This window comes from Anser anser (assembly GCF_964211835.1).
Source record: "Anser anser genome assembly, chromosome: 2".
Taxonomy (NCBI): Eukaryota; Metazoa; Chordata; class Aves; order Anseriformes; family Anatidae; genus Anser; species Anser anser.
The window spans coordinates 124872653-124885589 of record NC_139721.1 but is presented as its reverse complement, the minus strand read 5'-3'; the positions used below and the strand labels follow the sequence as shown (position 1 = coordinate 124885589).

The window sequence follows — 12937 nt, the reverse complement described above, 5'->3', positions numbered from 1 at the left end:
CTAAACCTATCAATCAAACCCATGTTATTCCTTTGGGAGCTTATTTACATGCATATTTATCAGCCTCACATGCTAATTCCCTGCTGTTTTATGCCTGCGAGGCATGTTTATGAGTCATAATTGTTGATCTCATTTGATGTATTTCACTGAAGTAAGACATTATTCAGTTATGTGGCCTAATGTCAATGAATTACGATGACCTGATCTTCGAAATGCAACTTGCTCTTTAATTTTTATTAGAGCATAACTTATTCAGAAGAAGAAATACACTAAAATGGAAGATAACGTGCTTTTGTAGTCACTTTAACTAAACATCTCATTTCTGAAACACTCCTCCCTACCTCTAGGCAAAGTTTAAGAAGTGCAATTTGTAAACACCAAATAAAAAGAATTTTTGCCTGAAATTAGTAGATATTTCTCTGAATGGGATCTTTTAGAGGTGTTTTTATTTTGTCTGAACCAGCCAAAAGACAGGCCTTTGGAGCACTAGCATATGGTTTGAAAGAGGAAAAAAATAGACCCAACCTGAAGGCCTCAAATTGTTCTTTGCCTTAACTTCATTAAGATAATAATGAGATATGGACTTAGGAGCAAGTGGTAAATGAGAACTACTGAAATAACTCAACATGTCCCAAAACTGACTCACCACCTTTGATGCAAAATGGTGTCAATTCATAAACAGAAAATCACTTGAGGGCCAAAGACCTGATCAGTGGAATAATTAATAAGGTGGACAAACTTTCTTGGGTTGCTTGCCCACCAAGGGCAAACCAGGTGACAAGGCAGACGGGACACTGGCAGGTGTCTGAACACGGCCGTGGTACAATTCTGCTCCCTTTGCAAAGACTCATGCCAGTCCTCCAACGCCTCAACTAATCTTTAAAGGATTAAATTACCTTTAAAAAATCAGATTAATAATATTTCTCAGTAATCATGCCTATTTTTCTAATGCAATTATAGCACGGAGGAATCAAATCAATAAAGTAATTGGCTATTTTTTTTCTCTTGCAGCGAAGACTTGTTGTCATTATAATAAGAGCCCAAATTGGAAAACATCAAGTCTCAGGAAGTGTTGACACGATTTGTGTGGCTGTAGGATCCACAGTGTAAGCAGCCCCGTATGCTAGGCCAACAGATTACCATTGTACACATAATTTACTACATGATATTCAGATGTCACCACTTCCCATCTTAAGATTCAGTACTGTTTTAATGCATTTACTGTCATTTTGTTACATATAACAAATGTAACTATCAGTTGACAATTGACTTTAGCATCCCCAACGTTATAAGTATTTTACAATTAACAGATTGTCACAGTTAATACAATACAACCCAAATTCAACTTTATATAGTAATTAAAAAAAATGCTTAGGTATGTTCAACAGTTTCAAAGTCGCTGCTCTGAGCTACAGCTTTGGCAAGGAATGGAGTAATATGCAAAAACAGAAAACTGTATTTAGACAAGTAATGCAAATGCAAATGCTTGAAAGGAAACGCAGGGTCATTTTTCCATAGAAAGCTCAAATTTAAACTGACAGTTATGAGTAAGTGTCTTTGAAATGGCAGAAAACATGCAAGCATCTTCTTAAATTTGTAGTATCTAGAAGACCTGTAGTATCAGAAAGATCATATTAATTCTGCACATGAAAAATCTGCAGCAGATTTTTCATTTGCAGAATTAAATCTATGGTTTTCATTTAAAGCTGCTTTTATGACAAAATTATCTTTCCTGCGAAAATTAAATAAATGAGAAAAAGCCACAGGCTTTATGTAGTATTTTTCCAAATCAGAAATTTACTTCTGATAGAAGTATGCCACAAAGCATCTTCTTTAAAAAATTTACTCTCTTCAACAAGCAGTTATTCTAATAGCACAGTTACAAGGGTGTAACTTAAGTTCATGCAAATGTCAAAGCGAAAAACTATCATGTCTTCATGACAAATAAATATCACAAATATGAATTGATAAAATACATTATATTTAATCATGCAGAAAATCTTCAATTTTAATTCCAGAACATTTAAAACAAAAGTTTTGGCTGGTTACAGTCACAGAATCCCAAACAGAGCTAGACTCTTCCACAGTGTAAGCTCCAACTTACATCCCTTCTTTCTTTCAAATTCAAATAAGCAAAAGACAAACTAATCTGCAAGTGCAGTATTTTTAGAATAGCGACAATTAATGCTACACAATTTTATGGCAATAAAATCTCAGTCTTAATGTAGCTGATAAAGTTGTGGCCACCTAGCTGTTGATAATTCAGAATGGGGCTTTGTATACATTTGCAAAACAGTATTTTGTTTTGTACTTCAGCAAAGAGTGAACAAACACTGGGTCACAGAAGTTTGGAGGTGGCCCTGTGGCTCAGTATCCTTCTCTCTTCCATTAAGATAGTATCTGCTCTGGCCACCAGTCATCAAATCAAATTTGATGAGAATTCATCGGAGAGCAAAGTAGAAATGCCCACTAATGGACAGATTTATGTTCCATTGCTCCACCCTTTAAATATTTCAAATGAAAAGTAAACAAAAGCAACAATGGTATCTCTGAATATTATGACTAAGATACAGAACTTATACCCCCACCATACTGAAACACAAATATTTTCTAATCGAAAATACACTTTCACGCATATTATATGAAAACTCTATTCCTTCAATTGTATTTAGCACTGGAACACTACACAGATAACTTTTCCTAAGGTTAAATTATTGATTCCATTACAAATCCAATTTCTCAGAAGAAAAAGAATTATCACCACCATAAAAGCTTTATCTGGATGAAGTTTGTGCCTTTTAACTTCTAGGAAGATCGGGAATAATAATTTGTAATGGGATATCAAAATTTTACTGGATAAATTTATCATACAGGGCTACTGGTAATATTTTGGTTACACAGTCCCATATGCACTGAAGTGACAGATTTGTTCAAAAATTTGAGTGCAGTCTTCCTATCTCAGATTATATATATTATATATATATATATTTATATATTTTATATATTATTGCTTACCACTCTAGTATCCAATCAGAAGCATTTAACTGCCAGCAGATTGTGCAGATTTAAGATATTTAAAAGAAGAATATTAGAGCTGTTTTTTTTTTTTTTAACTGGCCATTATAGTTCACATGTATTAAATTTGATTTTTAACCTTCTCACTTACATTCCATGAAATATCACAGAGACAGGTATTCTCTATGGGAGCTGCAGGGGAAAAGGGACGTAGCATTGCATTACCTGATTCACAGTTTCCATTGACCTATATGTCTAGCCAGTTAATGCCCATAACACCTACAGTGGCATAATGCAACTGTAAAAGCAGGATGCAGTGCTTACTTTAAAAATTCTCTTAAGAAGTTCCAGTATTTTGCCTTTTCTTAAGACAGGAGCTGGGAATGCTGAGATACACAACAATGACAAACAAAAACAAATCAAATCAACTTTGATAACTACTTCATCAAGCTGGAGCAGCATTCATTCATCTTGTGGAAAAATCATATTTTAATAGTAACACACACATACAAATTTTATATATATATACTGTGCTATGGTTTACAGAAGTTTAGGGAATAGTTTAATGTATTAAAAAACTTTAACTTTATTTGATTACCCATAATAATGAAAAGATGACATTCATATCTCCATCTTCTAAAATAATTCCCATTTTACAGTTACCAAAACCACTTCTGGTTGCAATTCTTGAAGACTGACAAGTTCGTATTTATTACGAGTTTGTATATAAAACATGAAAAAGTTGTGGGCGTACTCTGACACTCTGACATGTACCAAAGTTACCGTCTCTCTCTTTTTTTTTTTTTTTTTTTACCCTGCCTCACAAATGGCTCAAAGGAAGCAAGAAACAAAGGATCACTAGGTCACTGAGGCGGCGCTCAATCTTGAATGATCTGGGTTCAATTCTTGGCCCTGCTGCAGACTTCTTGTATGAATTAGGCATATCATTTCACCTGCTTCAAATTTCTGCTTCTGTAAGAACATACAGTCCTATTACTATACGTATGGCAGCTACGAAAATTAATTTCTTAACTTCTTTGGTATATGATACCTTGAATAGGATGAGATAAGCACAGAGATGCAGAAGAAACATCCGAAGTCCTACTTCCCTTTATAAACAGATCAAATGACTGAGCACAAAGTGCATCATAAGCGTGTGTGATTGTCACAAATAGTAAAAATAAATCTTACTTGCTATATCCTTTTATGTCACTTGGGCTGCAGTTAAAACATTATAGTCACATGATTACTGATGAAGTGACCTAAACTTCTGACATAATGACAAAGCTAAATAGGGATATTTATGAATAGACAACTAAAAGATATTCCATACTCTGACAGAAGTGTTCAATCTTTTTTTCATGGAGTGTGTGTGTATAAATATTTAGAAACAAAAGCCAGCACTAGTTCACTTAGGCAAAAAGGTTTAAACATCAGCTCACCTAATGCATTTAAGACATCATGTGTCTTTATCCAGTATCATTCAGAGTTGGGTTGGTTTGCTATTTTGTTGACTGGAAAGAAAAACAGTTAAAGTAGAAATCCTATGCACGTCTCTCTCATTGCAACCATTTTAGCCTGTACTTTTGTTTAGAGGCAAAGGCATTCTCCAATTATCATGTATATTTAGCCTTTTTTCATTTACTGCATATCTGATGTGTAAAATGATGGCCAACACTTTAAAGGTCATATGCACACTGCCTCTGAGCACACAAAACCTGAGACCAAATGCTTGAAATCTGGACATTCCCAAAATTAAGGAACTCCAAGTAACTAATCCCAATTCAGTATCTTGGGTTAAATTATTGCTTCACCTAAACAATAAGGGCACTCAGGCTTGTTGCTTTTACAGTCAATTGGAACCTTGCCATTAATTTTAATAGGATCAGGATCAGGTCCCTGACTTTTTCTACATCAAAGAAAAATCTTTCACAGTCATTTTGTTATAAATAATTAAAGCTGATTAGTAATAATAAGGTACCTTAACTGAAAAGGTAAACAGAGGAGACATTTATTATCAAAGTAAGAAAGGAAAATTAAAATAACCTGCAACACTTTTTGTATGTGCAATTCATCAGGAAATGTTGTAGAAGAACAAAAACAAACGTTGGCTCATTCCAGAGGTTCTTTGTCATCATTAATGTATTCAGGTTTTCACAGCTGAATTGCTGTACTTTGAAAAGAGTTTCATGAAAGGAAACTCAAATTCAACGTTTAAACAAAGCTGTCAGGTTACCAAGATTCATATTTGTTTGTATGTCCAGAAAATGTTTTCTCCTTTTTAAAAACCCTCTGGGTTAGAAGTATTATTATTCCTTTGCTCTCGATTTGTAAACATCAGAAAATAAGCTTTTGTTAAACAACACATATTTATGTATTTGTTATTGTGAAGATGAAACCAGCAGTTAGAAATATCTGTTCCAACGTGGAGGTGAAAATACCTGCTACGGATATTTTACTTCATTACTAGTTCTGTTCCTCAAATTGATACAAATGGCCTCCTTCTGTTTCTGTCTGTCTGCTTGCCTGATCAGTAGAGCTAATTGTCAGAGCTGGGGAGATCTCCTATATCTAAATAGAAGATACGCAGTTTGTAACCTGCTTAATTTGCCTTATGTCCTGGATGGCCCTCAGTATGTTGTTCATTAAGGTATCAGCTGTTTCGTTTGTAGCAGTGGCAACCTAAGCGTAGGCCTATTTTTCTTTGTTAAAAGGCCAGACTGTCAATAAATAATACACATCTTACTTATTTTAAGTGGCAAGAAACTATCTAGTTTGACAGTACTTTATTCCTCTCCCCTTCCACACACCTTAGCTTTGCATGTACAAAGAGGACAATGACAGGTGTATCCAAGGTGGCTGAAGAATAAGGCTTATTAGTTAATAGGAAGCCTAAAATTGAAACTTTGCAATATAATATGGAGGTATCACTTCAGTGAAAGTAGGTCAAACACTTCACTTTCTAAAAGGAATTTCAGATCTTTACAAGTGTCCACACCTATGATAGACAGGAAAGATTCTACCTATGCCGACATTTTTCTGTTATATAGAGTAATCAATTTCTAATACAATCAAATCTGTGGCAGTTAAAATCTTTCAAAATGTTTTAATGTACATTTAATCTCAGGTACAGGGGTCTGTAACATCAGCTAGCTGCATACATTTTACAGACTGCTTTGTAAATTACAGCCTTCTGTACATAAGGACAGAAGTGAACACACACATTTGATTATTATCCTGTACCAATCATGCTGGCCTCAGCTAGAATTCTGATTTACTAGTCTTTTATTATAAATACACAAGGAAAATCAAACTTGTACAGTTCAATTTTTTTAAATTAAGAGAGTCTTCCTTTTCCATATGTAGGAGATATAGCCATTTAACATGATTTGATCATTGCACAGAACACTTAATATGTGAGGTGTTTACATGTACTAACCTTCATTATATTTTTGTACCAAGTCTGAGTAAAATATTCAAAGAATTATTTAATTCTCATCACTGGCTTCTATATAACTTCTAATAACAAGGTAGTTTTCACGTTATATTTACAGAGTTCTTAATGAAAAGATTCTTCTGTTCTAATGCTGTTCGGGAGGTTACTATAGTTAAAATGGAAATTTCCACTTGGTATTTTAAGCTCCAATAGCCATAACAAATTTATTTATTTATTTTTAAATCTTCCTTTTTCATTCAACTTCCATCATTTGCTTTTATCACAAGTATATTATACTATAAGTATACTAGGAGTCAAGATGAGAGCCCACTAGTTGAGCTTTAACCTGGATTTGGGAGAAGCTAGGTAAAGAACAAAAAGAAAAACTGAAATCAGCATTTCCCATAGTAAGGTCACAAGGAATTACCAGAATGATGAGGCTGGCAAGTTATTTATGCCAGTATTTTGGGCAGGATTGTATTTGGAAAGAATTGGAAACTCCCAGCTGACGTGAGTGAGCAGAGGTAAAGTGCCAGTGTCATTAGTGAGTTAGGTCTTATCTTCGTGTACCAATTCTGAGTAGAATTTTCAAAAAGAGCAGTTCAGATTTCACTTAGATCATCAGACACCATCAATGAAAAGGTCTTTCTAATACCTAACAGCGAGGGCTACGAAGATGGTGAAGGGCCTAGAGGGGAAGACATATGAGGAGTGGCTGAGGTCACTGGGCCTGTTCAGCCTGGAAAAGAGGAGGCTGAGGGGAGACCTCATCGTGGTCTACAGCTTCCTCACGAGGGGGAGCGGAGGGGAAGGCGCTGATCTGTTCTCTTTAGTGACCAGCGATAGGACCCGCGGGAATGGTGTCAAGCTGAGGCAGGGGAGGTTTAGGCTGGGCATCAGGAAGAGGTTCTTCACCGAGAGGGTTGTCGCGCACTGGAACAGGCTGCCCAGGGAAGTAGTCACTGCACTAAGCCTGTTGGAGTTTAAGAAACATTTGGACTGTGCGCTTAGTCACATGGTCTAAAATTCTGGGTAGACCTGTGTGGTGCCAGGAGTTGGACTCGATGATCCTTATGGGTCCCTTCCAGCTCGGGATTTTCTACGATTCTGTGATCTGCCTTATAAACCACTGAACCCTGATCCCTGCGCGATGCTTGTGCCAGTTACCCATGCCCCATTATAACCTCCAAACTGGAACTAATGTAGCGTGCAACTTCTGCAAAGCCACCCAAAAAAATGGAGCTACCAATTCTAGAGAGAAAAGTCAGACCCTGGATCCTCATAAGCCACAGAACTGTGCCAGCTACTCACATACACTGCCATAGCTGATGTCATTTAAAACACTCCCCCGGCTCCTAAATACAAATTTACAGCAAGGCATTTGAACCAAAGGGCCCACATCTCACTACATTCTCTTACTTACCCAAGGACATGGTGACATTTGTTACTATCCCAGCTGAGCAGCCCAGCAGCCAGCAGAGCAACCTTGGGCTCGTCTATAAGACCTCTAGATCAATAGGCCCTTACAAAACTTGAGTTTGAGGCCTTCTACTTTAAAGCTGTTACTTGACTCACATCACTTAGGGCACACAATACAGTCTACGCCTGCCTAATAACAACTCTACAGTATAGTTAAATCCTTGAATACTACTATCTTTAAAGGAAAACGTATACTAACTGCTAGATACTTTCAGCTAATTTTTAAATATATTTAAATATGCATCATTTCTCTGCTATCTGATTACTTAATATTTTTCTAGGACAAAAGAACAAAAGAGAAAATGAGGAGTCCTGTGGAAGAAGCTAGTGACAGGCTGAATTAGCTGAAGACATACTGTGTTGCTCCAATAGCCTTTGTCACTACAACCCTGTTGTTGCTCATTTGAAAGCAAGATAAACAGTAGTTATTATTAATAAATGAATATTAAAATGCTTGTTATGTTAGCATATGGTGCTTGAAGATGTAGAGAAAAAAAACAACACCACAAACCTTTCTTGTTTTTATTCTTGTAATACAAAGCAAACCAGAGTAAAGAAAGCTCTTCCCTCTCAAGCATACCTCCAATCTTTACACCTGTGCCTTTAATGGAAAAGCCAAGCCCAAAATAGCCTGACATGAATTACACTTAAGATTTGGGGAAACCATTTGACAGTATATGGGTCCTATTAGGTCCACAAAAGGTGAGCACTGTTATTTCATTCCTCTCTTGTTTTCTGTGTGACACTGATTTAAGCCAGGTTTCTCAAACTACCACATAAGGTATAGTTCTATATGGTAAGAATTTCTAGAAATCAGTGTCATGAGGTTAGTACCAAAATGGCATAATTCTCAAATGAGGACCAATGGAAACACACAGAATAAGGTCAAAACGGGAATATGAATGCTCTTTTACCAGTTTATATTTTTTCACGACAGCCTGAGAATCAAGAAGGATGCAATGGTAAGTAGGATATGGGCAACTGATCTATCTCAACTAGATTCATTTCAGTCAGACACTCCAGCAGTTACCTTTGTCCTTTCAGCTGTCAGCCAGTGTTCTCAACACTAGCTATATCTTTTAGACAAGAAATATATCCCCCAAATCTCCAAACCCCAAACGATCAGGCCCATTAAATGTTTCCCCTTTTCTTCTATAAAGAACAAAGAATACATTACATTTTTCTGTGTGAAGTATGCTATTAAATAATAGCTTGTACACTAATTAAAGCAAATGTAATTGTGAGAACACACTGACATTGTTAAAGTAAATTACCCAATTCGTTAATAGTTTCATTTCAAGTGACCTTAATTGTATTAATTGTGATATTGAGCAAATTAAATTGAAGAGTATTAAATGCATTGTTCCAGTCTGTCCTTAGAGGATCAACTTTCTCATTACATGAATGAAATGGGAATACTACCTACTACATTCTTCAAAACTTATGTCAGAATGTGGTGAGTCCCGTAACTTAGAGTAAAAAATTACTGCAGCTCAGAAACAGCTACCCTAGTTATCTTGTTTCAATGTAATATAAATCTTGAGCACTTGGAAATAAACAAAATACTTGTTAGATGCAGCACGCAGTGAGAAAGCAGAAATGCAAAGTTTCTGAAATTTCTCTTCATGTATTCAGTGTTTATAAAGTGCCTGCTGGAGACCAAAAAGATGTGATTCATGTCAGTCTGATAAAGAGCCCTATTTAAATGAGTCATTCAAAATTATTGTTAGAATAGAATGAACAATACCATGAACGTTTTTCGAACAGAAAAAGTAGTACAATAAAACCAACTTATAATTAAAAGAAGAAAAGGCATGTATACATACATGCATGTAAATGACAATACAACCAGATCCAAAAGTTATAATTGAAAGTAGAGTTTTCCTAAAAGAACTAAAATCTTACCTTTGAATTATGAGACTGCAGAAGTGTGAATTCCAGTCTTATAATTAGTACTAGTTGTTAAAAAAGCATGTATGAGTGCATATACACAAACAACATTCATTTTTCTATCTTGGAAAAAAAAATCAGACATAAAGAAAACAATATAAGCCAAATCAACCATCGGAAAAAGACTGAAATAATATCATTTTGTGTTTTTTTTTCTGAATACTTAAATATTAAAGGAGAAGAAGAAAGGTCTTGACTGTTAGTTAGTTACTAACAACCTATTCTGACATTGTAAAACTGCCAACAAGCACATTCTCGTGACTCCTCATAACTCAAGATTCAAAGATCCTCAGATGCACAAAATTTTGGACTGCTGTGACCACCTAGATCTTTCTCTATATGACACTTACCTCATCTGTAGTGCTTCAGTTTTATTTGTTCAGCTAGATAATTGTCTCCTGCCTAGTATTTGCAACATTAAACCTTACAGCTGCTCCTACTGAACCATGTCTTACTCCTCTCAGGCCACTTCTCAGAAATCTGAAGAATACTTTGAATTGTATCTCTGCCCTCCGTCAGGCTAACAACCCTGTCCTAAATAAAACACGTTTGATCTGTGTAACTTCACTGAGATTTTAATGAAAGCACTGAATACTACCAGACTCAAAAAACATCTTTCCGGAATTCCATCCAAAGTATCCTTTCAAGCTGACAGCCAACAAATAAAACCTAGTCTATATAGTTTCCCAACGAGCTTAACAACAATCCATGTACTTCCAAGATTTCTGAGAAAGCCGTGGGAGACGATTTCGAAACTCCAACGTGACATTGTATCTCACAATTCTCCATCAAGCTTTAATATCAGCTAAACATACTAAAAATACAGTCCTCCCTGTGCATTAGCAAATCTGACTAGCTCTATTATTAAATACTTATTTTCAACATACTTATCAGTGACATGTCTCATCTCAGTGAAGACTTCTGTAAGTTCACCTCCAAGGTAATCCTTTAAGCATTCAGCTCAGCTTCATAGAACAATTTGCATGTCCTGATATTCCACAATATTATACAGAACATCTCCAACTAATGGACCATCTCTCTTGAAAACATCTATGGTACATGATACAGAATGCTCGAAGATGGAACAAGATGTATCTTGCATTGTAATCGCTACAGATTTTCACCGAACAGATTCTGTATGTCACCTGAAACTCGAGTTGAAAAACATTCAGGCTTGAAATATTTTAGTGTAGACAATGACATTCAGGAACATCTATTCTAAAATGCTTCTTTGCCTACCTGTCCCAACAATGAATTTATCCTAACTAAAGCATTAGTGTGTTTGTTCACATACACCTTTCAAATACTGGAAACCTTTACTAAATTTAAGCAACTTCTACTCTGCAAGATCTTCTCTGTATTTAGGAAATGGTTGCATCTTCCCAATGCTTACAGCATCCTATGGTATTTTTAAGAGGTTTTTCAGATTTTTCTTCAATGAGATAAAGGACTCTCACAATTTTCTAGTATGCTGCAGATCTACTGATAGAAAATTGGATAGGTAGAAGGAATAAAGGCTACATATATATATATATAAAAATATGAATTATGTTAATTCTCCATCCAATTTATAGTTTGTTTCAAGAGTTAGATACTTCATTTGCAAAACAACGATTGCTTCTTTATTCTGAACTTCTAACCAGGCTGGATGGACAGGAATGACTGTATACTTTGACATCCAAAGACCTAACACTGCCTAAATATATCCTTTACATAAAATTAAATATTAAAAATTCAAAGACTTATTTTGGATATATAAAGTTTCAAATTAAAATGCAGTATGTGTCTCTCAGAAAAAAATTACGAAGATGAAATGGATGCTTTATATAAAATATTTACATAGATAGCACATAAAAAATGTACCATAGTTGGTAACCTTTATGACTTGGGGAACCATGTATTTACATATCTTTATCTTCGCATGTGCGTATGTGGTGTTGTGTATATATTTTTAACAGTTGACAGCTGTTTTAGAGCATACAGAGATGCCAAGCTGAATGAGGGTCTTGATTACTTCAAGATTAGCTATCTAAAGTTTCTATTCATTTTAAGTGTTGTTAGTGCGAAGAGTCATTAGTCACTTCCTTGTCTCATAGAACATCAGCATACATTTACATTGTTAATGAACATTTGGGGTAAATGAATTAATGGCACTTTTAAACATCAATTCAATACTAATAACTTTGTATGTCAGAAATGTTAAGGTTGGGATAAAAATGAGAAACCTTTTCAGTCAAGGTAACTAATTGCTTCTGGGCACAATAAACGGTAAAATTAATTTACTGTGCTTTTTAACAGGGTAAAAATCTTGATTTTCCTTGAAATAGAGTGGAGAGAATTACCAATATTTTTTAGGGAAAAAAATAGAAAAAGCTTATCGTTCTTGATTGGTGTAGACTAGAAGCAAGCTATATTTCCTCTGGAAAATGGTTATTTTCAGTTTCTAAAAATACATACAAAAATCCTTTTAGTTTATCAAACTAAAATGGCTCCGTATCATTAAGATGTCAAATATAATAGAGGAGGAACACTGACCTGGAAACGCTATTTCATCTAATCATCAGGTTTTTAAACACTTCCTCCTAGATGTTCATTCTCATTTTTAATATCAAAAAAGCTTTGTAAAGCAATGAAGAAAAAAATGAAGAAAATTAACTCAAAGGAACTATGAAGCTTTACTAATATATTTTGAAGTAAAATATCAGCTTCCCATAAACTGAAGTAATAAACCTGGCTAAGCAAAACTTGATGTAGCTTTATTAGTAAGCACTGGTAAACATAAGATTTATAGACAGATACACCCACACAGAATGGCTGATATGGGTGAGGGACTTAAGAAATGTGACAAAGTTGTTTCAACTCCGTAATTTAAAATAAATTTTTTATTTTGCCCTCCTGGTACATGTGCTCAATGACTGGAAAATTACAGGTAGTTAAGGTGCCATTGTGTATAACTGAGTACTTGAGGAACGTTTTCATGACAAGGATCTCAGCTTCTTGTTAAGCTTATCGCTTTCTTCGAACCAACTATACTGTCACTACTAGCAAATAAGTAGA

The 12937-nt window shown here is 35.1% G+C and overlaps 1 protein-coding gene across 6 annotated transcripts in view; it reads right to left on the bottom strand.

Annotated features, from left to right (window-relative positions):
* Positions 1-12937, bottom strand: part of TBC1D5 (TBC1 domain family member 5) — a 320497-nt gene that overhangs the window by 178283 nt on the left and 129277 nt on the right. The window lies entirely within an intron of this gene.